Source organism: Ceratotherium simum, chromosome 25 (genome assembly GCF_057802395.1).
Source record: "Ceratotherium simum simum isolate JZ-2026a chromosome 25, ASM5780239v1, whole genome shotgun sequence".
Classification (NCBI taxonomy): domain Eukaryota; kingdom Metazoa; phylum Chordata; class Mammalia; order Perissodactyla; family Rhinocerotidae; genus Ceratotherium; species Ceratotherium simum.
The window spans coordinates 19,897,423-19,924,441 of NC_141924.1; the positions used below are offsets into that span (position 1 = coordinate 19,897,423).

Sequence of the window (27,019 nt, forward strand, 5' to 3'; positions counted from 1 at the left end):
CTCTGCATATTGTCGTGTCCACCTTTGTGTCTTACCTCCCCCCATGGCTGGCAGAGTCAGCCCATGGCCATTTGGGGGGCCTTCCTGAAGTTCCCCCAGGACTGTTTAATTATAGCAAGCATCCCCTATAATAGTCACAGGAGGCATTACTGTGGTCTGGCGGGCTGTCTGGGCCTCCCCAACATTTTTTTCTCTACCATGGTTCTGTAGCTGCGCACGGCCCTGTGTCAGTCTGTCTTCCTGGGGTGCTGCTGGCGGCAAGGCCCTTAACTGGAATATCCTTTCAAAGAGGTTTTCGAGAAATCCTGTTTTATAGTCTGCAGTCTCAGGAGTTGCTTTCCAGTTCCCCTCTGTACTCCTTTCTAATAAAGAGTCTGGGCACGTGCTGTCACTCCTCCGAATTACTTCACTGTATTTCCTGTGCCTGCGTTGTGCCGGGCATGGTGCTAGATGCCAGGGATGCAGCAGTGGATAAGACAGACACGGTTCCTGCCTTAATGCAGCTTATGGTGGAGTGTAAAAGATAGACACTCTAAATTCAGCCTGAGAGGAGTGGTACACAGTGCTGGCACGGAGCCTAGAGCAGGGAGAGGTGGTCTTGTCTCGGGAATAGTAGACGTCACCCCAAAGAAGTAACATTTCACTGGAGGATGAGTGAGAGCTAATTGGAGAAAGGGCCGAGGGAACAGCATGGTTGAAGATCCAGAGTTGAGAGCGAGAGGGGTGAATCTGAAGGAATGAACAAGTCCAGGATGGGTACAAGAGATGGTGGACACTGGAGGGGAGTCCGTGGCTGCAGGGGCAGGTGGGAGCTCAAGTACAGAAGGTCATGCTAAGGATTCGCCCCTTATCCCAAGAGCAGTGGGAAGCCATCGGGGATTTAAGCAAGATGGTGACAGGTTTTAAAAGGTCGCTGTGGGTGTGGTATGAAGAATGAAATGGAAAGGGACAAGCATGGCTTCTAGGAGATCTGCTAATGGTAATAACGCAGGTGAGAGGCAATGCTGGCTTAGACGAGGGGGTGGCAGTGGGGACGCAGAGGAAGGTTTGGACGTAGAAGCCGCAGGACTTGATCATCAGGTGGGTCCAGGAGATGGAGGAGACAAAGACGCCTCCAGTGGTTCTGACTTGAACAACTGTGTAGGTGATACCGCCATGGACCAAAACAGGAAACACTGGCAAAGGAGAAGGTTTAGGGGGCGGAAGCCAGGCTGAGTTTGGAGTGACTGTAGCATGCTGGGAGGAGATATTCTCTGGGCTCCGAGAAAGAGAGCTGGGCCAGGGATACATGCATGTTGTGGGGACTGAAGCCAGGAGAGGGAATGAGAGCATCCAGGGGCAAGAAGAAGAGGGGTGGGCCTAGGACAAAGCTCAGAGGGGTGAGCAGAGGAGGAGGAGTCAGAGGGGAGGAGGAAACCCAGGAGACTAAGGAGTTAGAAATCCCAAAAGCGAGGATGGATCTCAATTACATGCATTTAATTAAATGTCTAATATGCCATTTTAAATGATTTTCTTCTCTGTGCTGTGTTAAAACCCTCCTCTGATATCCCTACATTTTGAGTAAAAGTCTGTTACAAATTGTTTAGGGGCATGAAGGAGAATCCATGGTGTTCCCCATCTAAGGCAGTGTGGATCAGAGAGGCGACAGCAAGAGGCCTCAGGAGGCTGCCACGGGAAGCACAAACCCAGGTGGGATGTGGGGTCCAGGTGGGAGCAGCAGTGTAGGGCCGAGAGCACAGGTAGACTGGGCATCGCTGGAGAAGTGGGACTGGCCCAGTGGAAGTGGATGCAGGACAGAAATTCCTTTCCCCAAATCCACCAGCAGGAAGAAGAGGCCTGAGAAGGGGAGAGCCATATCCCTGCTGGGTGGAGAGGAGCCTTCCAGAAAGGCACTCTTCAAAGTAGTAAGCAAGCCTGGATTCCTGGGGACCGTGGGAGCATCTTCCCAACCACAGAGCCTAGCCTCCCTCCCCGTGAGGGAGATGATTAAGAACTCCAATTTTGAGTCTCATTCTTCATTATCCCCATTCTGTCCTGAAAGATAACTAGGCTACTTACCCTTCTGACTCCTGCCTGCTTCTGGAAAGTTCCTTAAAAAGGGAGAGTTTTCCGAGGGTGCCCAGTCTCACGAGTTTGATGGGCGAGCAGAAGCGTCTGATACCTCTCCAGGCTCCAGGAGGCTGTTGGATGGAGCGCACGCCCAGCTGTCTCAGTGTCTCCCGTCGGCCTGCGTGGTTTGGCTCCCCCTCGTGGCTGCGACGAGAACGAGCAGCCTAGCTTTCTTAGGTTGATGGAATGACGCGCGGTTGGAAACAGTCTGGAACCCGCTTCTCGCCAGATGCTTCCTGCCGGTGTACCCTGCGCCGGAATTTCCCGCTCCTTGCGGGACGCATCTGGGGAAGCTGCATCTCTGATTGATGGCCAGTAGAGAGGTCTTTGAGCCGAGAGGACAACTTTTATGGTCGGATCAGTTTTTATAGCTTCTCTGTGACATGATACTCTTGTTTTTGGCTGGAGCTCTGGGTAACATCAAAGTGAGCAAAACTCGTTTCTGGCTCCAGTGGCATTTTCGGACAATGTCAAAGACGGGAAGAGACAGACTAAGGCAGATGTGGCAGAAGGATGTGTCCCAGCATGGCTCCGTCTTAACCGATGGCTGGCTGCCCTCCAGGCGGCGGATGTGGTGGGGTGGGGAGAGTCATCTTGTTTTTAACAGGCAGGATTTCTTATTAGAGCAAAGGGTAAATGCATTACAGTACAGGATCTTGTTAAAGGGTTGTGGTAAATGCGACAATACTAGCTTTTCATGACTGATGTATGAAGCTTTGCTCTTGATGCCTTCAGAAAACTAAATATTTTGGATAAATGGAACAAAATCGTTTATTAAAAAATTTTAAAAATAGCTCTACAGAAAAATAAAAAGAACAAAAGAAAACATGAAATATCTAAGAATAAATTTAACCAGAAATGTGCAGGATCTTTATTTTTATAAAAAATTTCAGAGGCCGGCCCAGTGGCATAGCGGTTAAGTGCATGGGCTCGGATTTGGAGGCCTGGGATTTGTGGTTCGACCCCACCTGTGCGTGGTTCGCACAGGTTCGACCTGTGCGCTCGGAGGCACAGGTAGTGAAGCCATGCTGTGGTGGCGTCCCATATAAAGTGGAGGAAGATGGGCACGGATGTGAGCCCAGGGCCATCTTCCCCCACCTACCCTGGGCAAAAAGAGGAGGATTGGTAAAGGATGTTAGCTCAGGTCTAATCTTCCTTTCACACACGCGCACACACACGATTCAGCCTACAACTAGGATATACAACTATGTACTGGGACTTTGGGGAGAAAAAAGAAAAAGAGGAAGATTGGCAACGGATGTTAGCTCAGGGCTAATCTTCCTCAAAAAAATGAAAAAAAAAAAAAGGCCAAGATGATCAAACTAAAAAAAAAAAAGTTTCAGAATTACAGAAAATAAGATTTCAGTGTATATGGAGACATACCATATTCTTGGATGGGGCAATTCAATGTTGTAAAGTTATCAATTCTTCCTCAATTGATTTATAGACATAAGACAATTATGAAAAACATTTCTAGATTTTCAAAATGATTCTCAAGTTCTTGGAGAAAAAATATGTTAGAATAAGAATTTAAAATAATGAAGGCAATTTGCATGTCAAGTGATTTAAACATATTATGAAGCTATAATAATTTTAAAAATACTACTGGGAACAAAAATAGCTCAATGGAAGAGAATAGGAAGCTCAGACACAGACTGAGGTATAGATATGAAAAATTAGTGAGTCGTAGAAGCTTTTCCAGTCAGGTGGATTAGGGACTAAATAGTGCTGTGATAATGGTTCGCTATTTGTTAACAAGTTAAATTACCTGAAACATTACTCCAAAACAAATTCCAGAAGGATGTGAGTTAAATATAAGAAAATGAAGTTATATATTAAAAAAAAAAACAACTGTAAGAAAATGTAGATGAATCTAAGCAAGAAAGCAACAGAGTAAATCATGAAGGTGATTGATAAATCTGTCTAGATAAACACATGAAATTTCTATATGTAAAACAAAACAACCCAAAACAACTCTAAGAAAATCGGAAACACGATTATAAGGCAAGAGAGTAACTGGGAAAATATTTGTAATATACATAGCAGGCAAAGGATTAGCATTTCTAATGTGTGAAATGCTCTTAAAATCAGTGAGGAAATGATGAACACTTCAATGAAAATAGGCAAGATCATGAGCAGGCCATCCAAAGAACCTTTTCAGTTCTTGCTGACTTTGCCTCTCAGCATCAGTGGATATTTTTGGCTGTGCCCTCCTCTTCCAAACACGCTGGTCTCTTGGCTTTGCTGATAAACACGCCCCCGGTTCATCTTCCATCTCTGGCTGCTCCTTTTCTGTCTCTTTTGTTAGTTCCTCCTGTTCTACCCGGCTTCTAAGTGTTTCTAAGGCTCTTCTCCTTTCATGCTTAATTCCACTCTAAGCGTACTATCTATGTACATGACTTCATTCCATGTGCACGTGCCTCACACATTTATTTCCCGAGCCACCCTTAGCCTCTGAGCCTCAGATCCACATATCCAACTACCTACTTAACTCTCCACTTGGGTGATGTCTCCAAAGCTCCTCAAACCCAACGCAACTAAAACTGAACTCACCAGCATCCCTCCAAAATCAGGTTCTCTTCCAGGGACTGTCTCTCAATTTATTACCTTGGAGTAATCCTGGACACTTTCTCTCCTTCACTCCCTCCCCAAATATGTTTCATCTCTGAGCCCTGACATTTTTTTACTTCCTAAATGTTTCTCAAACTTGTCCACTTGTCTGCCTCCACCACCACCGCCCTTCTCTAAGCTGTCAGGGCTGCCGTACACAGTTGTGAAGGTCAGCAATATGCATTTAAGGTTCCTCCATGCCTTTTCAGGGCTTGATAGCTCATTTCTTTTTATCACTGAAAAATATTCTATTGTATGAATGTACCACAGTTTGTTTATCTATTCACCTATTGAAGGACATTTTCATTATGTCCAGCTTTTGGTGATTATGAATAAAGCTGCTGTAAATATTCGCATCTAAATTTTTATAGGTACGTAACTTTTTAAATCAGTTGGGTAAATACCTAGGAACATGATTGCTGGATCATATGGTGGGACTATGTTTAGCTTTGTAAGAAACTGGCAAACTGTCTTCCAAGGTGGCTGTACCATTTTGCATTCCCACCAGCAATAAATGAGAGTTCCTGTTGTTCTGTGTCCTCACTAGCATTTGGTATTGTCAGTTTTTAAATATTTTAGCCATTCTACTAGGTGTGTGGCGGTATCTTATAGTTGTTTTAATTTGCAATTCCGTAATGACAAATAATGTTGAGCATCTTTACATATCTTACTGTTGAGTTTTAAGCGTTCTTTGTATATTTTGGGTAGAAGTCCTTTATCAAATATATTTTACAAATATTTTCTCCCAATTCGTGGCTTGTCTTTTCATTCTCTTGATAGTGCCTTTCACAGAGCAGAAGTTTTTAATTTTAATAAAGTCTAAATTAATATTTTCTTTCATGATTGTGCTTTTGGTGTTGTATTTAATAACTCATTACCAGATCCAAGGTCAGATAGCTTTTCTTCTGTGTTTCCTTCTAAAAGTTTTACAGTGGGCCGGTCCTGTGGCATAGCGGTTAAATGCGTGCACTCTGCTGCTGGTGGCCCGGGTTTGGATCCCGGGCACGTACTGATGCACCGCTTGTCAGGTCATGCTGTGGTGGGGTCCCATATAAAGTGAAGGAAGATGGGCACGGATGTTAGCTCCAGGCCAGTCTTCCTCAGGAAAAGGGGAGGATTGGCATGGATGTTAGCTCAGGGCTAATCTTCCTCACACACAAAAAAAGTTTTATAGTATTTCATTTTATATTTAGGTCTATAATCCATTTTGAGTAAATTTTTTGTGAAAAGTGTAATGTCTGTATCTAGATTAATTTTTTTTTAATTTTTATTTATTTATTTTTTATCCCCCAAAGCCCAGTAGATAGTTGTATGTCATAGCTGCACATCCTTCTAGTTGCTGTATGTGGGACGCGGCCTCAGCATGGCCAGAGAAGCGGGGCGTCGGTGCGCGCCCGGGATCCGAACCTGGGCCGCCAGCAGCAGAGCGAGCGCACTTAACCGCTAAGCCACGGGACCGGCCCAGATTAATTTTTTTTTTTACGTATGGATGTCCACTTATCCCAGCAGCATTTATTAATTAGACTATGTCCATTGAATTGTCTTTGCTACTTTGTCAAATATCAGTTGGACTTCTAAGAGGATTTTATTGGGACTGCATTGATTCTGTAGGTCAAGCATCTTAACAATATTGAGTCTTCTAATCCATCAACATGGAATATCTATTTATTTAGATATTATTTGATATCTTTCATCAGAGTTTTGTAGTTTTCTGCATATAGAGCATGTACATATTTTGTTATATTTATACCTAAGTATTTCATTTTTTGGGTGCTATTATAAATGGTATTGTGTTTTAAATTTCTAATTCCAATTGTTCATTGCTGGTACATAGGAGAGCAATTGGCTTTTGTATGTTAACCTTGTATCCTGTAACCTTGCTATAATTGCTTATTAGTTCCAGGAGTTCTTTGTTGATTTTTTGGATTTCTACATAGATAATCATATCATTTGTGAACAAAGACCACTTTATTTCTTCCTTTCTAATATGTATATCTTTTATTTCTTTTTCCTGTCTTATTGCACTAGCTAGAACTCCCAGTATGATGTTGAATAGGAGTGGGGAGAGAGGACAACCTACCTGCAGCTCTTCACTGGCATCACTCTAGTGAGCCCGAGCCACCATCACTTCTCCTGTGGCCTATTGTAACAGCCTTCTAACTGGTCTTCCCACTTTCATTTTTGTTCCTATGAAGTCCCTTGTCTGCACAGTAGCCAGGATGAGCTTTTACGAATGTAAACCAGATCATGTCACTTCCCAGATTAAGATAACTCCGGTGGTCTGCTGTCGTGCTTATATTAAAAGCTAACCTCCTCAGCTTAATTTACAATGCTTTGTATAATGTGGCCCCTGCGTGCTTGGGTAGCATCATCTTATAAGATTCTTTCTCTTGACCTCTAGATACCAGCCACCCTGGCCTTCTTTCCGTCCTTCAAGTATATTCTGCCTTTGGGCCTTGGCACCAGCTGTTCCCTCTGCTGGGAATGTTCTCCCCACTCATATTTGTAGTACCAGTTCTTTCTGGTTATTTAGATCTCAGCTGAAGTGTTAATTTCTCAGAGTGGCCTTCCCAATCTAATGTTATACCTAGTCATTCTCTATCATGTCAACGTGTTTTAATTTGTTGCATAGCTTTTACTGCTACCTGACTTTGTCTTTTTCCCCCTTCCTTCCTTCCTTCCTTCCTTCCTTCCTTCCTTCCTTCCTTCCTTCCTTCCTTCCTTCCCTCCCTCTCTCCCTTCCCTCCCTCTCTCCCTCCTTCCTTCCTCCCTTCCTTTCCTCCTTCCCTGCCTCCCTCCTTCCCTCCCTTTCTTCCATCTATCTCTGCTCCCCCATCCCTGCCCTTGACCCTCCCAGCTGCTGGAATGGAAGCTCCTCAAGAGTAGGACTCTGCCTCTGGTGTTCATCACTGTATCCCCAGTGCCTGGAGCAGCGCTGGACATGGTGTGGGTGCTGGATGGCCCTTCCTATGTCTCCACTCTGACCTTGAACCACACGCCTTGCTCTCTCAGCTCTTCAGTCTCCATCTTTCAGTTCTCTAAGCACCATGCTTTTTCCTGCCCTAGAGCCTTTGCTTATGTTCTTCCCTCTGCCCAGAGTTTCCCATACCCTCCCTCCCTCCTTCTGCCTCAACACCTTCTATTCTTTCTTTCTTTCTTTTTTTTTTTTAACTCTCAGCTTAATTGTCCTTTCCATGGAGAAACCTTCTCCAGTTCATATCACATCTCTTTCATAGTTCTTTTCATAGTTCGAATTTATATTCATTTCTATGGTTATGGGCTGGTCTGTCTCCTCCACCTTTCTGATAGCCCAGCTCAGGGCCCAGGTCTGTTTGGGCTCGTCCTTTATCTACTTCACCCAGGACTGTGTCTGGCCCACAGCAGGTACTCAGGGTGCTCAGGAAATGGTTGTTGGAAGAATGAATTCACTAAGGAATACCTACCAGATTTCATTGATTTTAAGAAGCAGGCTTTCTCAAAACTTAACATTTCTGAAATAAGGATGCATTTTGCAGTTGATGTCATCTTAGAGTTGATGAAGAACATATAAATTGTTAATAAATACATTACGATATTCTGTTTCACTAACAATCAAAGAAATGCAAATTAAAACAATAGTTAGATGCTATTTTTCAGGTACCAAATTGGTAATGATTTTTTTTGTAATGATTTTTAAAAACAATAATAATATTGGTAAAGGTGTGAGGAAATAGGTACTTTTACATGCTAAGAAAGAGTTTATATTGGGACAATCTTTCTGGGGAGCAATTTGGCAACATATATCCAAAGTCTTAAAAATATTGATAGCCTGTGGCTTATTCAATTTCTAACAGTTGCTCTAAGGAAATAATCAGGGATGTTTAAAAGGATTTCTGCCAATAATTCTCACTAGGTAGCATTTTATAATAGTGAAAAGCTGACTAATGGTAATCTGTAAAATGGAATATAATCTAGTCATAAATACGTGTATTACCAAACAATATTTAAGGATACAGAAAAATATTTGCAATACAATATGTTTTCCAATAGACTGTAAGCTCTGTGAGGGCAGGAACCACAAATATTGTGTTCAATACATATTCAACATCTAGCACAGTACTAACACATAAATATTTGTTAAACATGGAAATGAGAAAGCAGGTATTAAACCTTATGTATAGGATCATCCCAATTTTAATTAAAAAAAAATTGAGTGTAGATACACGCAAAAGTTCAGAAGTACATACAGCAATACATTAGAGATTATCTTTGAATGATGCAATTATGAGTGATTTTTCTTTTTCTTTGTCCTTTTGTATGTTTTCCAATTTTTCTATAATACGCATATTAGTTTTTCGTTTTTATTTTTTTCTGGAAAGAAACTGGAGTTTATAAAGGCTCCAGAGTGAGAATGGCACTTCATTCTGGGCAGGGGACAGGGGTGTCAGTGGAACCCAAGGGAGCTGGGCCCAAATAGTTTGGAGGGACCTCCCCCATCCCCTACCCCTCAATAAATAAAGTCTCAGCTCCATCTCAAGGTGCTGGCACAATGTTAGTTTTACAATGAGAAAAGTTCCCTTTGGGCCCGGCCCGGTGGTGCAGCGGTTAAGTGCATGTGCTCTGCTTCAGTGGCCCAGGGTTCACAGGTTGGGATCCCGGGCATGCACCGCTGCACCGCTTGTGAAGCCATGCTGTGGTGGCGTCCCATATAAAGTAGAGGAGGATGGGCGCGGATGTTAGCTCAGGGCCAATCTTCCTCAGCAAAAAGAGGAAGATTGGCAAGGGATGTTAGCTCAGCGCTGATCTTCCTCACACACACAAAAAAGTCAATTATAGGAAAAAAAAAGTTCCCTTCTTGTCTGTTCCAACTATGTGTTGGAGCTAAGGGAGTAAATATGATGATGTGGTCAGTGGGAGGCAGGGTTCGTGAACCAAAGTTTCTTGGAGCACATGAGATTGTTGAATTAAGTAATGAACACAGTGATGGACATTGTCCATTCCAGCCCGAGCACTTACGGGAATCTGGGCCCAATAATCCTCCTGGAATGTGCAGAAGCCCACCCTGGGCAGGAGCCCATCCCTCAGCTCTTTGTCAGACCACCCTCCTCTGCCTGCTCTGCGCCCGCTCTGCTTATGGCTTTTAGGTTCCCCAGTCACTTGGCTCAACCCCTCAGTTCTCATGCACTGCAGGCCCCTTTGCTCCGATGGCCACTGGGGACAAATGTCTTGGACTCTGGCCCTCAGCGCTCTCTCTCCCTTGGCTCTGTTTTAGTTTTTCCTTTCTGACTTGAGGCACCATAGCTCTGGTTAAAGCCTCCCAGCCTCCCTGAGTGCTGAGGGCGGCAACCTTGTCTGCTATGCCTGGTGCTCAGAGCCTAGAATGCTGCCTGACACAGAGTCAATATTCAATAAACATATATTCTGTGCGGGAATGGTGATCCACAGAACAGTTGGTAGAAAGAAAGCAGGAGGGTGTTCACGGTGGCCTCCAGCATGGGTAAAGTAATGGATGAGGATCAAGGAGCACATTTGTGTCGCATACATTAGACGCAATAATTTAAAATGTAACAAATGAACAAATGTGGAAGTTTAAATACAGGAACGTTTGGAAAGAGAAATTCTGAAAGTGAAGACTTTGCAGTACCACGTATTTAATTGGGTCTTCAAGTTCAAAAATTCTAAGTATTTTCCCTTATGTATAATAAGGTATAACTACACATGCACACACGCGCTCACACAAGAGGTATGCTCCCTATTTTATTCTTTTAGCATTTCGTTCTTCTTGTTAAAGCCAGCAATTCAAGATAGTTGCACCAGAGGGCAGAATTGTGTAGGCAATTTAAACACCTTTTTCTTCTTGCCTGAAAATCACTCCCGAATACAAATTAGAGCAATAAACAAATTGAGCTATAGAAATACTCTCTTTTGACTCTCTGGTTTTCAGAATTTACATACCAATATTATTTAAAAGCGTTAGAGTTATTTTTCATGTCATAGTTTAAAATACTTGGGAGTATAAGTAAACCTTAATAGAAGCAAGTACTGATCCGTTGAGAGAGACACACCGAAATAAGGCTGATGTATTTTACTCTTGTATCGAGATTAAGGGATGGGCACTCTTTGTTCCCTTTTAACTATGCCTCAGGGTTGTTTGCTTCTCTTTCCATTCCAGGGCTAGAATGCAGGTTTTTTCCCACCACCGACAAATGCCGATTAATGTTGTTTATTGTGAGATTTCTGAAGCTTATGGGGAAGACCAAGGAAGTGGAAAGTTATTCTTGAGTGCTGAGAACACGTTAGCGCAGGTAAAGTGGGAAATAATTTTAAATCCTTCAAACATTATTCCTTTTGTGTCAGAGATGTTCACATATCACTTACCTTTGTTCCTTTACAATTTAGTCCACAAATAGAGGAATCAATTAATTATGTTCATCAATGAGGAAGCAATGATTTTAATCCATGCCCCAAACTGTATGTTAATGACAAGACGCAATAAATAGATGGGAGTCATTATGGAATGAATGAATACTAATAGTGTCATTTTGGAGGAAAAAGGGGTATTCATAAAGCAAAAAGGAAATAGAGTAGTGGATTGAAATGAACTAATGAAAGACTGGGTAAAGACTTGATTATATTTTCATAAAGATGTTGGGGAAGGTTGGTTGATTATCTTGTCTCTATATTGATGTACTTTTCCTGAAATATGAACTTTTGGCTTTGTTGACTACAATGGAAGTTTCGATCACGACATATAACTATAAGTAGGCTTAGGATGACATTTAACTGCCCTTTAAGAAAAATTATAAATTTTCACTGATTTCAGTGGAGTTTATGGACCAAGGGTAATATAACCCAAGACAAAACTGTTTTTATTTTAAAACAGAGACTTCAGATTTTCATAAAATGCTGCCTTCACCCGCATTGACACACATCTTTATAGAAGGAATTCTATCTACAGAGATTTACAAGACTGAACATTGCAAGTCCCTTGATGGCAGAGACTATACTTATTTACCAGTTTTTGTATCCTGCATGGCATGTTACAACCTGAAAGTGCTTAATAAATGTGACGAATGCATCAATTTGAATTTGCAAAGACTTTGTGTCTTTAGAAGGTAGCACAGAATCGTGAATAGAGCATGGGCTGCTTTCAGACTGACCCAGATTTAAAGTGCTCTGGCTCTTACTGCCGAGGGACCTTGGCAAGAATTTTAACCTCTGACTCAGCGAGTTCTCACTGTTGAGGATTCTAATATCTGTCTCGTGGACTGTTAACAGGTCAAGTGAGAAAGTGTCCAAGGCTCTTCACACAATGTGTGGTACGTAGTGAGATCTTAGGAACTGGTGGCTATTTTGTTATTGCTGTCTGTGGGTTATGAAGTACCTGAGGCCTAGGTTAGAAATAATAAGAGAGTTTGATTTAAGCTATTTTGACCACTCTTTCATCTTTCAGGGAGTAGGGTCCAATGAATGTCTGGTATCTGTTATGGTTATGGAATTTCCCCCTTGCACCAATTTTTTTTTTCCCACGGGGTCCACATTTTCATCACTGACATGTGTCTGTCTGGAAAGCACCAATTATTTTATTAGATAATCATTGAGTGCCCAATGGCAGTCATTCACTCATTCATTCATGCATTCATTCACTCATTCATTCACCAGGCTAACATTCACTGAGGGCTGATGGTGCTCAGGGCAAGCTACCCCAGGAGGCACCACTCTGGTATGCGGATTATTTCCAGCTGAAGACAATAAGGACTCAGAGAACTCAGGAAGAATATTTGAGTTTCCCCTCCCAAACTGCCTAAAGAATTTAAAACAAAAGATCTGTTTCAGGAAGGAGTTATTATCATGATGGCTGTAGAGATAATGTAGGATAGAGGTTACAATAGGAAAGGCACCAAGCCTCTTTTATCAAAAACTCTGTCTTTCCCTGACCGCATTATCTATAGATGACCCTGAAAAGAATTGTCTTCCTGGCCTCTGAAGTCCCAGACCACTACCCACCCCCAACACGTTCCTCGCCTTTAGCTGCAATACTTAAGCAAGCAGCTTAGACAGAGGGACGAGTTGCTCATTTCTGAGTTTCTCCCATGTATACATGTTATTAATCTTGGTATTATTTTCTCTTGCTAACCTGTCTTGTTAGTTATTTGGCCAGCCATAAGAACCTTAAGGAAAAGGGCAGAGGGAGATTCTCCCTCTTCCCCCAACAGGGCCTTGCCTACCCCCAGCCCCATGCCGGGAGTTGGGATGATGGCGGCGAGCGAGGCAGGCACAGTGTCTAGCTGGAAGTCACTGCCCTATCTACATCAGTGATGAGGGATGACCTGTGAAATGTGTGGTCCTGAAAGGAGGAGGGCGGCTTTGTAGGAGTTGTGCCAAAGCTTAGACATTCAAAGAGAATTTCCCTCTTCAGAGCACTCCTTTCAGAGGCATCAATCTTATGAGTCTGTTCTCAAAATATTTTTGCAACAGTTCTTTGGGACTAGCCAACATGGAGACTATTAAAATAATTTTCTTTAGACTCTGAGGGCTCTTCCAAAAGAGAAGTTCTAAAACCATTTTGGGCAATAACTTCATTGAAATACATGCCTAACATTCTTGAGGGGAAACGGCTTGTTATTTGTCATGTCTATATTCTGTACTATACCACTTTTATAATTTCTCAGCTTAGGTCATTTAAAAATTTTAATGCAATGGTTTTCAACGGAGAGGCAATTTTGTCCCTCCAGGGAATATTTGGCAATGCTGGAGACATTTTTGGTTGTCACAATTTGAGTGGGAGTGCTACGGGCATATCGGTGGTAGAGGCCAGGATGCTGCTAACATCCTGCAGTGCACAGGGCAGCTCCCACAGCACAAAGTTATCCTGCCCCAATGTCAATGGTGCTCAGGTTGAGAAATTCCGATTTAAATGGGATGTTTGTTAAAAAAGTAGGTCTCATGAATCTCCCCCATACTATTTCACAGTAGCTGCCCTGGGAAGTGGGAAAACCAAAGGATACACTGTGAAAGGGCCTCTGTTTGTGCATCAGAGGCTCACTTGTTAAGAAAATGTTCAGAGCAGAGCCTTGGAGATTGGCAGGTCTGGGGAGACATCCTTGCTCTTCTACTTGCTAGCCATGTGCGCTTGAGTGATTTATTTAACCTCACTGAGCCTCAGTTTCCCTACCTGTAGTAGAGGAGTAATAACCCCTATTTCCTAGGGTTTCTGTAAATATCCGTTGAGGTCATGCATGGTGTGAGTTAGTGGCTAGTACGGACTGTGACCTAAGAATGAGAGTGTATTTGTGCTTCATAATCACTGTGAATATCAACAGTACTTGCTGAAGGCCCATGAAGCACAGAGCTCAGTGCTGGGATTGTGGGGTCTCTGCCTTCAAGAAGTAGATTATCTGTAGTAAGAGGAGGATAAAAGACATGTCTTCACAAAGAGAAAGCCGACTCTGTACGACTGCGTTTGACACGCCGATTAGTATTTCCGGCCATGTGGGCGGTTGAGACTTAGGGGTGGAAGAACCACTGTGGCCTGGTGGTGGGATGGGAGCTGTCAGCCTCCCTGTGACAGGGGCTTCTGTCCCACTCAGACAGATTGAAAATTGGCCATGACACAGGGAGGCATCAAGGAAACCCTGAGAATTTGAGTCTGGTTGACAGAAGTGGGGTAATCCAAAGAGGAAGCTGGCTTTGGAGAGGAAGATGATGAATTTTTAACATTTAAACTGCTGAGTTTGCAGTTCTGGAAAAATATCCAAGGGGCGTGTCCAGCCAGCTGGGGGAAATGTGGGACTGGAAATCTGGAGAGAGACTGGGGAGACATCTACATACATGTGAATGCTGAAACCGCAAGAGGAAATATGGTCTCTGAATGACAATAGGAATTCATTGTTGGGAAATGACTTATACTTAAAAGGAGAAAAGGGAAAGAAGAACTTGGGAAGGAGTGAGAGATTGGAAGAGAATCAGGATATCATAGTTTCCCCCAAAACAAGGAGGGGGTGGCTGACAGTATCGACTGCTGCTAGGAGATCTGGACAAACGAGGACTGAAAGAAGTCCCCTAGGTCTGTGAGTGCCGGTCAGTGGTAACCCCTGAGATGGAAGGGGGTGCATGTGGGAGGAGCCAGACTGCAAGGCTGTAAGAGGTGCTGTGTGATGATGAAATGGAGAAGCAGCACATATTGGTACTGTCAACCTACAGAAACAGAACCAGTTTAAGAGGCAAAGCATTTATGTGGGATCGAAGAATGGCAATTCGGGGAGCACAGATTCAGGTAGAAACCCAGTGTCCCGATTACAGGAGAGTTTTTATGGGAAAAAGTTTTATGGGAAAAAGAGAGGAAGACGAGGGAAGTTGTATTAAAGAAGAGTTCGTTGGTGCTAAATGAGGTAAGGGTAGCTTTGTACATCGTAGATTGGCTTGAGATTCGGTCTTCAGGCAAAAGGCTAGACTTGTACGTCATTGATTGGTTAGTGACTTGGTCACCAGCAAAGTCCAGTTTCACCAGTCCTTACAAACAGGATATTCTTGTCCTTACTGACTTCTTGCAATGTTGATGGTTTGGCCAGTTTGGAAGATAAAAAAAACAAGACGTGCAAGGCAATTCCTCTGAAATGGCTGCTTTGGCTCTATTTTAATAAGGCTCCAGTCATGTCATCTTTTACAATACTTGTTTAAGAAGTTTGTCACTAAGAGGAAAAAGATAAAATGTCGGGTTCAGAGCAGGTTTGATCCAGGATCTATGTGTTTGTGTGGAGCAGGAAATGAGCCAGTGAGAGGGCCAGATTGGAGATGCTGGTGGGGACTCTGTGAGGAGGACAGGACTCTCAGAGCTCGGGAAAGGGCAGGTCCTTGGGAAGGAGGTTGGGCATCCCTTCCTCTGGGATAGGCAGGAGGGAAGAAAATGGGTGAAAATACTGCTAATTTGAAATTTAAAAGAAAAAGCTATATGAGGTGTACCAGAGACTGTAATTTCCCAATATCTATTCCCTCTTTCATTCATAGTAAGCAATGTAAACATAGTAAGCCCCCCTTCCTGAATTTTTAGTCCAGCAAATGACTCTTTGGAAAGAAGACTACATTTCCCAGCTTTCCTTGAAGTTTGATATGAGCACATGCCTAAGTTTCGGCTGATGGGATGTGAGTGGAAGTGCTGTGGATAACTTCTGAGAAGTTTCCATGAGGTGAAGGGTGTACCCTTCTTCTCCTCTTTCCTCCTTCCTGCTGGTTGGATTGTGGATATGATGTCTGGAGATGGGAAAGCCATTTTAGACCAAAAGGTGTCCTTGGGAATGGAGGTTGGCCAAGGGCAAACAACGAGATAAAAGGAACCCGAATTTCTGATATTGTGGTGTGTCTAGAGTCCTGGCCACCCGCTTCCTGACTTTTGCATGAGAGAGAAATGAAGTCACGGCTAATTTGAGTTTTCTGTTTCTAGCAGCCAGTTGGAATCCTAACCAATATCCGAGAGCAGTCTTTCAGGGTAGGTGTGACCTCAGTAAAGTCAACGTGGAGACCATCTTTGAAGTGGAGGACAGGAAGGATGAGCAACAGGGATGAGATCTAGGACAGCTGCTGTGAGTGGGACACTTTTAAAGATACACCTGAGGGATGTGTCAGAGAACTAGAGGCCTATGGGCCCGGGGATCCGTACCACACCTGGCTGCCTCCAGGGCTGAGGAGATCAAGATCTCAGAGTAGATGCAACGAGTTTGCAGGGCACCTGTTGGAAAGCTCTGGGTCGAGCTGCAGAAGGTCCGTTTGACACGGAAGAGCACTTTTAGTAGATGCAGGAGACTAGAAAGACTCAAAGCCTTTAAATTCACACCAGGGAGCTGGGCTCAGTCAATCCTTTCCTGGGCTAACATTGTGGTATAACATAAAGTATTACATAACCAACGATGCTGATAATGCTGTCCATTGTATAGGACCTGATTAGTTATCAGACATAGGCACATATATTCTTGTTAACATTAAATTTTCTGAAATGACTTACTAATAGTAAGATAAGTCATCACTAACTCTTATTTCTTGCACTTGACATTTAAAAGATTATAACCAACTAGAGTAGTCTTATGTGTTGATAAGGTTTCGAAAGACGAGTGATTTAAGGTAATGAAATAAATATGCTAAAATAAATATGCTAAACCAGGAAAGAGAATTTAAATTTAAATCTCTAAGCAAAAATGTGTCGTATGTAAAGTTAGCAGATCACACTTGAATTCAAGGGTCACGTAGGCAGTGTTTTTAGGTGTTCATTTGAATTCTAGATAATACCTCCTCTGGGACCACTAACATATGCAAGGCATTGTCATGTTATTCTTATCTTCAAAAATTTTTATTACCATTAACTAACAACCTGTGAAAAACATTTTCCAAAATTTATTTTTAGTTTGTAGTGTCTCCCAATAAATGTTTCACTATCACCATCATTTTATAAATATTTAGAATTCCCTGAGATATGATATAAAGTGTACAATATTTGGAAGTTCATTGTGAAATGAGCCTTTCTCGGGCAGGTGTCTGGAGGCTGGGCCTGATCTGATGCTATGTTCCCTCAGGAGTGGTTTATTTTTTTCATTTTGTATGGAGTCAGTCGATGACAGAAATGCTTCTGAAGGTACAGAATGCTATTGGAGAACTCTATCTTGAATTAGGGATGAGTCAGGAAGGGTTCCAGTATTTCCAGAAAGCATGGTTGAACCTGATGGAATCTTCACTCAATGACTTAAAAGACAACTTAAAGGACTTAGTGAAGCAAAAAGGTGTGGCAGACAGGTGCAGAGGGCATAGCCTCTTGTGTCTCAGAGTCAGACTCCTGAGGTATTCCCGCTCATGAAGAAAGGGAAATGGATGTGTGTGCTGTGTTTGCTTGATTTTTTTGGAGGGCTGGTGGGTGTGTGAAGGTTGACCATAAAGCACTCCTCCTCTGACAGACCACCCTTTTCATCAAAGGCTGTTGTGATGCGCCTCAGAAAGGGAGGCTTTGAGCAGTAAGAGGGGCTGTTCAGAGCTCGACGCTGACGCCAGCCTTTCTGGGTTGAAATCCACCTCTCCTCTTACTAGTTCTGCGCCTTCAGACGCATGACTTAACCTCTCTGGGTCACGGTTTTCATATTTGTAAGGGAGGGATAAAAATAGTCTCTACACTGCACATTGTTGTGAGACTAAAGCGGTCACGGGAGGCTGTAAACACACAGAACTGTGGCTGGCTCGTAGCGAAGTACTCACTAATGGTAGCCGTTATTTTATCCTCCAGTATTTGATGCCTCAGGCTGCCGTGGAGGACAGAGCAGAGACAAAGAATGTTTAGTGAATTAAGATATTAAGCATTTTTGACCCAGGGGTTAACAATCAGTCTAAACTAAAGGACCCTATACTTATGTCATATTTAAATGGCTGTATGAGTTAGCTTTTGTTGCATACAAATCACCCCATTCTCAGCAGTTTAAAGCAATAGCCGTTTATTATCACCCACGGGTCTCTAGGTCGACTGAGGGAATCCACTGGTCCAGGCTGGGCTCACACAAGAGTCGGAGATCAGCTGGCAGGGCCCATGGGGCTGGCTATTCTGAGAGGGGTTCACTTAGATGTCTGGTGGTTGTCTGGCTGGGGTGACAGGGGTGGCTGGGCCATGTGTTCCTCATCCCCTAGGAGGATAGCCCGGGGCTGTTCACTTGGCTCGCAGGATTCCCAGAGAGAGAACAGAAGGCTGGGCCTGGGTTCAGAGCTGGCACCACACCCCATTCCGCTGCATTCGACTGGTCAGAGCTCACCAGGCTTCATTCAAGGATGAAGAGAGAGACTCCACTTCTTTATGGGAGGAGGTGCAGAGCAGCATTGCAAAGGGGAGTTCGGTACAGGTTGGCATGGAGAATTGCAGCTGTTTTTACAATCTACCACCATGGCTATCAATCAGAGGTCACCTTGGGCAAGCTACTTTCTCTAGATTCTCATCTGTTAATTCACTCACATAGTCAGAGTCCTCATTTGTTCAATGCTTACTATGTATAAGGCACTTTACGCTCACGACCTTTTTTTTTTAATTTTTAAAATTATTTTATTGAGGTCATATTGGTTTATAACATTGTGTAATTTCAGGTGTACATTATTATATATCAGTTTCTGTATAGACTGCATCTTGTTCACCCCCGATAGTCTAGTTTTTATCTGTCACCACACATATGTGCCCTGTTACCTCTTTCACCCTCCCCCTGCCTCTTCCCGTCTGGTAACCACTATTCTGTTCTCCTTATCCGTGTGTTTGTTTACCTTCCACATATGAGTGAAATCCTATGGTGTTTGTCTTTCTCTCTCTGGCTTATTTCACTTAGCATAATACCCTCTAGGTCCATCCATGTTGTCACAGATTGGACAATTTTGTCTTCTTTTAGGGCTGAGTAGTATTCCATTGTATATATATACCACATCTTCTGTATCCATTCATCAGTTGGTGGGCAGTTGGGTTGCTTCCAAGTCTTGGCTATTGTGAACAATGCTGCAATGAACATAGGGGTGCATAAATCTCTTTGAATTGTTGATTACAAATTTTTTGGATAAATACCCAGTAGTGGGATAGCTGGGTCATATGGTATTTCTATTTTTAATTTTTTTGAGAAATCTCCATACTGTTTTCCATAGTGACTGCACCAGTTTGCATTCCCACCAGCAGTGTGTGAGGGTTCCCTCTTCTCCATATCCTCTCCAACATTTGTTATTTTTTGTCTTGTTAATTATATCAGTCATTCTGATGGGTGTGAGGTAATATCTCATTGTAGTTTTGATTTGCATTTCCCTAATAATTAGTGATGTTGAGCATCTTTTCATGTGCTTGTTGGCCATCTGTGTATCTTCTTTGGAAAAATGTCTGTTTATATCCTCCGCCCATTCTTTGATTGTGTTGTTTGTTTTTTTGTTGTTGAGTTGTATGAGTTCTTTATAAATTTTGGAAATTAACCCCTTGTCGGATATATGATTTGCAAATATTTTCTCCAGTTGGTGGGTTGTCTTTTTGTTTTGTTCATGGTTTCCTTTGCTTTGCAGAAGCTTTTTAGTCTGATGTAGTCCCATTTGTTTATTTTTTCTTTTGTTTCTATTGCCTGAGTAGACATGGTATACTCAAAAATATCCTGCTAAGACCGATGTCAAAGAGTGTACTGCCTATATTTTCTTCTAGGAGTTTTATGGTTTCAGGTCTTACAGTCAAGTCTAATCCATCTTGAGTTAATTCTTGTGTATGGTGTAAGACAATGGTCTACTTTCATTCTTTTGCAGGTGGCTGTCTGGTTTTCCAAACACAGTTTATTGAAGAGACTTTCCTTTCTCCATTGTATGTTCTTGGCTTCTTTGTCTAAGATTAGCTGTCCATGGATGTGAGGTTTTATTTCTGGGCTTTCAATTCTGTTCCATTGATCTGTGTGTCTGCTTTTGTGCCAGTACCGTGCTGTTTTGATTACTATAGCTTTGTAGTATATTTTGAAGTCAGGGAGTATGATACCTCCAGCTTTGTTCTTTTTGCTCAGGATTGCTTTGGGGTCTTTTGTTGTTCCATATAAACAAAAGAATTCTTTAGGTTTCTTTGTTATATTTCCATGAAGAATGTCATTGAGATTCTGATCGGGATTGTATTGAATCTGTAGATTGCTTTAAGTAATGTGGACATTTTAACTATGTTTATTCTTCCAATCCATGTGCATGGAATATCTTTCCATTTCTTTAAGTCTTCTTTGACTTCTTTCAATAATGTCTTATAGTTTTCAGTGTATAGGTCTTTCACCTCCTTGGTTAGATTTATTGCTAGATACTTTATTCTTTTTGTTGTGGTTGTAAATGGGATTATATTCTTGACTTCTTTTTCTGCAGTTTGTTATTAGTGTATAAAAATGCAACCGATTTTTGTAAGTTAATTTTGTACCCTGCAACTTTGCTGTAGTTGTTGATTATTTCTAATAGTTTTCTGGTAGATTCTTTAGGGTTTTCTATATATAGAATCATGTCATCTGCAAACAGCAAGAGTTTTACTTCTTCCTTTCCAATTTGGATGCCTTTTATTTCTTTTTCTTGCCTAATTGCTCTGGCCAAAACCTCCAGTACTGTGTTGAATAAGAGTGGTGAGAGTGGGCACCCTTGTCTTGTTCCTGTTCCCAGGGGGATGGCTTTCAGTTTATCACCATTAAGTATGATGTTGGCTGTGTGTTTGTCATATATGACTTTTGTTATGTTGAGATACTTTGCTTCTATACCCATTTTATTGAGAGTTTTTTTAATCATGAATGGATGTTGGATCTTGTTGATTGCTTTCTCTGCGTCTATTGAGATGATCATGTGATTTTTATTTCTCATTTTGTTAATGTGGTGTTATCACATGGATTGATTTGCGGATGTTGAACCATCCCTGTGTCCCTGGTATAAATCCCACTTGATCATGGTGTATGATCCTTTTAATGTATTGCTGTATTTGATTTGCTAATATTTTGTTGAGGCTTTTTGCATCTATGTTCATCAGTGATATTGGCCTGCAATTTTCCTTTTTTGTGTTGTCCTTGTCTGGTTTTGGTATCAGGGTAATGTTGGCCTCATAGAATGTGTTGGGAAGCTTCTCGTCTTCTTCAATTTTTCAGAATAGTTTGAGAAGGATAAGTATTAAATCTTCTTTGAATGTTTGGTAGAATTCTCCAGAGAAACCATCTGGTCCTGGACTTTTGTTTTTTGGGAGGTTTTTGATTACTGTTTCAATCTCTTTACTTGTGATTGGTCTTTTCAGATTCCCTATTTCTTCTTTTATTTTTTTATTTTTATTTATTTATTTTTTTTCCCCCAAAGCCCCAGTAGATAGTTGTATGTCACAGCTGCACAACCTTCTAGTTGCTGTATGTGGGACGCGGCCTCAGCATGGCGGGAGAAGCCGTGTGTCGATGTGCGCCCGGGATCCGAACCCCGGCCGCCAGCATCGGAGCGCGCACACTTAACCGCTAAGCCACGGGGCCGGCCCCTCCCTATTTCTTCTTGATTCAGTTTTGGGAGGTCGTATGATTCTAAGAATTTATCCATTTCTTCTAGGTTATCCAATTTGTTGGCATATAGTTTTTCATAGTATTCTCTTATAATCCTTTGTATTTCTGTGGTATCCATTGTAATTTCTCCTCTTTTATTTTTAATTTTATTTATTTGAGCCTACTCTTTTTTTTTCCTTGTGAGTCTGGGTAAGGGTTTGTTAATTTTGTTTATCTTCTCAAAGAACCAGCTCTTAGTTTCATTGATCCTTTCTATTGTTTTTTTTTAGTCTCTATTTCATTTATTTCTGCTCTAGTTTTTGTTATTTCCTTCCTTCTGCTGACTTTGAGCTTTGTTTGTTCTTCTTTTTCTAGTTTTGTTAGGTGTAGTTTAAGATAACTTATTTGAGAATTTTCTTGTTTATTGAGGTAGGCCTGTATTGCTATAAATTTCCCTCTTAGTCCTGCTTTTGCTGCATCCCATAAGAGTTGGTATGTTGTGTTTTCATTTGCATTTATCTCCAGGTATTTTTTGATTTCTCCTTTGATTTCTTCATTGATCCAATGGTTGTTCAGTAGCATGCTGTTTAGTCTCCACATATCTGTAACTTTCTCAGCTTTTTTCTTGTAGTTGATTTTTAGTTTCATAGCATTGTGGTCAGACAAGATGCCTGAAATGATTTCAATCTTCTTAAATTTGTTGAGGCTTGCCTTGTTTCCCAACATATGCTCTATCTTTGAGAATGTTTCATGTGCACTTGAGAAGAATGTGTATTCTGCTGTTGTTGTGTGGAATGTTCTATAAATATGTATTAAGTCCATCTGGTCTAGTGTTTCATTTAAGGCCACAGTTTCCTTGTTAACTTTCTGTCTGGATGATCTATCCATTGACATAAGTGGGGTGTTGAGGTCCCCTACTATTATTGTGTTGCTGTCAATTTCTCCCTTTAGGTCTGTTAATAGTTGTTTTATATACTTTGGTGCTCCTGTGTTAGGTGCATATATATTAATAAGTGGTATGTCCTCTTGGTGGAATCTCTTTTTATCATTATATACTGCCCCTCTTTGTCTCTTACTATCTTTTTTATCTTGAAGTCTGTTTTGTCTGATATAAGTATGGCTACACCCACTTTCTTTTGCTTGCCATTCGCTTGGAGTATCATCTTCCATTCCTTTACTCTGAGCCTATGTTTGTCTTTAGAGCTGAGATGTGTTTCCTGGAGGCAGCATATTGTTGGGTCTTGTTTTTTAATCCATTCAGCCACTCTGTGTCTTTTGACTGGAGAATTCAATCCCTTTACATTTAGAGTGATTGTTGATATATGAGGGCTTAATACTGCCATTTTATCTCTTATTTTCTGGTTGTTCTATGTTTCCATTGTTTCTTTTCCCTTGTATTTCTGACTGCCATTTCAGTTTGGTAGTTTTCTGTGACACTTTTCTCAGTTTTCTCTTTATTTATGATTTGTGGTTCTGCTCTGATTTTTTGTTTAGTGGTTGCCATGAGGTTTGTATAAAAGATCTCATAGATGAGATAGTCCATTTTCTGATAGCCTCTTATCTCCATTAGTTTAAGCGGTTCCATTCCTTTCCTCTTCCCCTTCTGAGTTATTGTTGTCACAAATTATTCTTTTTTGTGTTGTGAGTTTGTGACTAAATTGAAGTGTTTTTAGTTATTTTTGATGCTTTCCTTTCCTTTATCTTTTATGTTATAATTAAGTGTTTGCTAACCTATTCTGATAGAGAGCTGCAATTTTCTGATTTTGTCTGTCTATTTATTTCCTTGCTCAAGCTTTGTAAACCTTTGCCTTTTTGTTTCAGGTAGGAGGGCTCCCTTCAACATTTCTTAGAAAACAATTTATACTTTTTAGGAGTCTGTATTTTTGTCAGAATATTTAACTCTCAATAAAGGAGCAAAATGTTGGACCTTTGCAGAGGGTACCTTCCCAAGGTGATGTGTGTCTAGGTAAAGCCCATTATTTATTAATTAGGTTTTGGGGCTTATTCATGTGCTTCTTGTTGTGAGGCTGTATCATTTTATTGTTCCTTATTGCAAGACTGTACTGGCTGCCTTCTGTAGGATTTGGTTACCATGGTGATGACTGGTTCCACTACATTCACATTCTCACTCTATTCCTGACGCATTCACTTGCAAAATAGTCTCAAAGTTCAGTTTCAATCTATTGTCTTAGCTCTTTGGCCCTATAACTGCTGTGCACACACAAATTTGTTGTATGAAAACCAAGCCCCTTGCAATGTAGGTCAGTAATTGATTTATTAAAAAAAACCTGGCTATTGGCAGTGATGAAGAAATGATATTAAACGCTCTGCTTATTGACATCTTAAGTCTTTTATGGAAAAAAACCTTGAGCATCCTCTTCTTTGCCAAAATTTCTTCCCTGCAGGCAGAGTGCTGAACAACCTGGCAAAGTCAGCATCTGAGGAGTACTTAAAAGAAAATCACTTTTTGGAATGAGTTACTGGAATTTCCAGCTTATTGGACATCAACCCCTGTGATCAGGGTACCATGAAATACAACGAAGGTGTTCTGAGGTAAACATGTATTTTTTCTCGAAAAATTTTTGTTTTCTGTACTAGCTGTTATTGTTACAGTTAATATACTTCACCCACACTCATTAATCCATTTCCCACCTAACTGATTGGGTTAAGCAATGCTTAACTTCAGCATTTCCATCCTCTGGTTCAGTGTTTCTCAACCAGCAGTGATTTTGCCCCCCAGGGGACCTGTGGCAATGTCTGAGATATTTTTGGTCATGACTGGGGGCATTGCTACTGGTAGAGGCCAGGACGCTGCTAAACATCCTACAACGCACAGGACAGGTCCCCACAACCAAGAATTATCCGGCCCAATATGCCAATAGTGCTGAAGCTGAGATCAGTGCTCTAGTTTCTTTATAAAGATGTCCACACATCTTCTTATAAATCACTTTAAAGGTCATGAATCTCTCCTGTTATAAACGGCTCTACTGTTTGGTATCTTCCAGGACAGATTTTTATATAAAATAAAGAATGTTTATGAGAATTATTTTTGATAGCACAATGAAGGTAGCTGATATTTATCATGCCCAATAAATAACACATTTGTGTTTTATTTTCAGATTAGCTGCTGGAAACACTTGTCTGGCAAAAACAAAATTTCAAGAATGTTTAAATATCGGGATAAGTTTGATGAGAAAAACATCCTAGTTGGAGAATTATGGAATTTTTAGCAGATTTATTGTTTTTTCCACTAAGAGAAAGTGAAAAGTAGGTTTCATGTAGTGGGTCTCCTTCTCCCAACAAAACACCAGTGGCAGGGAGGTCTGGGGTCACCCATCAGGGTGTCTCACTTCTTTGGCTCCAGCCCTGTTCAGAAACCTGAGGGACTCAGGGTGCCTGAGAGTTCTGTCCCAATCTATTTTTCAGGACATTGACCATAATGTATTCAAGGGAAACTCTTAGCCCACAAACTGTGTCGAGGTTTTGGCGGGTAGGAAAAGTACAAAGGAGTGTCGTGACATTGTGTGTGTTTCCCAGCATCACTCACAGGCCTTGTGAAGAAGACGCATTTATTTTAGGACCTCTGTACAGTGTGTGTCTAGAATACCATACTCCACTGGTCTGTCTTCTGCAAGACCTAGGCCAGAGCCTGCAGTGTCTCGGGCTGTGCCTTCCTGCTACCTCTCCTCGCTCAGGAAGTCCTCTTGTTCTCTTGTGATGGGGTATTGGTAAAGCTGTTAAGAAAAAATTATTCACGACGCTTGGTGAAGAAAGGTAAGTGGACTTTATTCAGGCCTTCGTGGTAAGTGTAGGGACCACTGCCATGGATTTTTGTAGTTGTAGGGGGAGAGAGATTGGACTCAATTCTGAACACAACACGGGAAAGTGGGGGCGAGGGGTGTCGGTGAATGGAAAGTTACTAAGAGAAACATCAGGGGTAAGGTCAGGGTTGGGGTGGTGTGGATTTTGGCTAAATGGACCTAACAGGATTCTTGCTGAAGGCAAGCCAGGATGATCAGATGTCACCTGGGAGATGGTGGGGAATGAGGAACCCAATTAGATATTGGGGGTGATCAGATATCAAGAGTGGGGGTTTCTGGTTAAACTGACTTGGCAGGATTCTTGCTAAAATTGGACAATGCAGAGATGAACACAGAAGTCCAAAAGTTGAGGCCTAGTTGAAAAATTGCTCCGAAGAGCCTGACCAAAGTTTGGTCAAGGAGAGAGACTCTGTCAGCATCTGTGTTTCACAGAGGGTTATAGGGATTACCTTCTGGATCTAATCAGTGTTAGCATCTGCCAGATCTGACCACACCTTTTGACAGGTTGGTATGAGAGAAGGTTCCTTGTGAGTCCACAGAGAGAGAGATACACCACACTCTTCCTTTGGCCTGGCTTACACCCTTCATAGCCCATTTGGCTGACTCAATGGCCGGCGACGCTCTAGGTTAAATTGTGAAGTTGTGCTTTGGTAGCTCTTCTCCCTCCCCTCCCTGTTCCCTGTCTTGCCTTTCACTTTCAGCTTTCCACTTTCCTCAGGATAATTTTCCTCTCACCTGGGAAGATGACCTCTTCTTGCTTTTGTTCCAGGAAGAATGTGATGTTGGTAATCTCTCCTGGTGCTGTATAGTCGTGGTGAGATGGTGGGCTCTGATTGCCTGGGTTCCAGCTTTGTTTCTGCCACTTAGTAACAGTGAGAACTTGGGCACATAGTTAACAGCTTGATGTCTCATTCATTTCCTCATTGGTAACAGAGATCCTATATGTAAAATGCTTAGCAGAATTTCTGGCGCACACTAAAAGAGTTCAGTAAATTGAGTTCTTAGTATTATTATTTTGTTCCCAGCAGATAATTTTTGAGTCACTTGACACCACATAAGCCTCTTTTTGTTCCTTTTAAGACCAGCACTGTGAGCAGAGCCCAGAACTTTCTTTAGAAAAGCAAAAACCTTGACAGAGAACCATTGCCTTGCCAAAGAAAAATCTAAACACGTAGCATGCTGGCTGAGTCATCTTTACTGCCCAACTGTCCCACCCCAGATCCAGAGCTGTAGGGTGTGAATCACAGACACCTGACCATACATGGATGCCTTCTTCCCAGGCCTCATTGTCAATGGTCAACCTTCTGAAACAATGGAGAAGCATTTTTCCTTGTAGAAGGTTGTTCTTAGGTGACCACATCTTTCTTAACATTGGTCAAGGCCAGGAGATATTTTGCTGTGCACCTCGACTCACCTTTCAAATGTGTAGATCCTTGGTCCTGATGGCCAGGAGCCCTCGAGACAGCTCTCACACACTACAGAAATGATCTGTGGGATCCTGAGAGC

At 41.9% G+C, this 27,019-nt stretch overlaps 1 pseudogene; it reads left to right on the top strand.

Moving 5' to 3' along the window:
* Positions 1-27,019, top strand: part of LOC147913747 (putative tetratricopeptide repeat protein 41) — a 62,542-nt pseudogene that overhangs the window by 15,084 nt on the left and 20,439 nt on the right.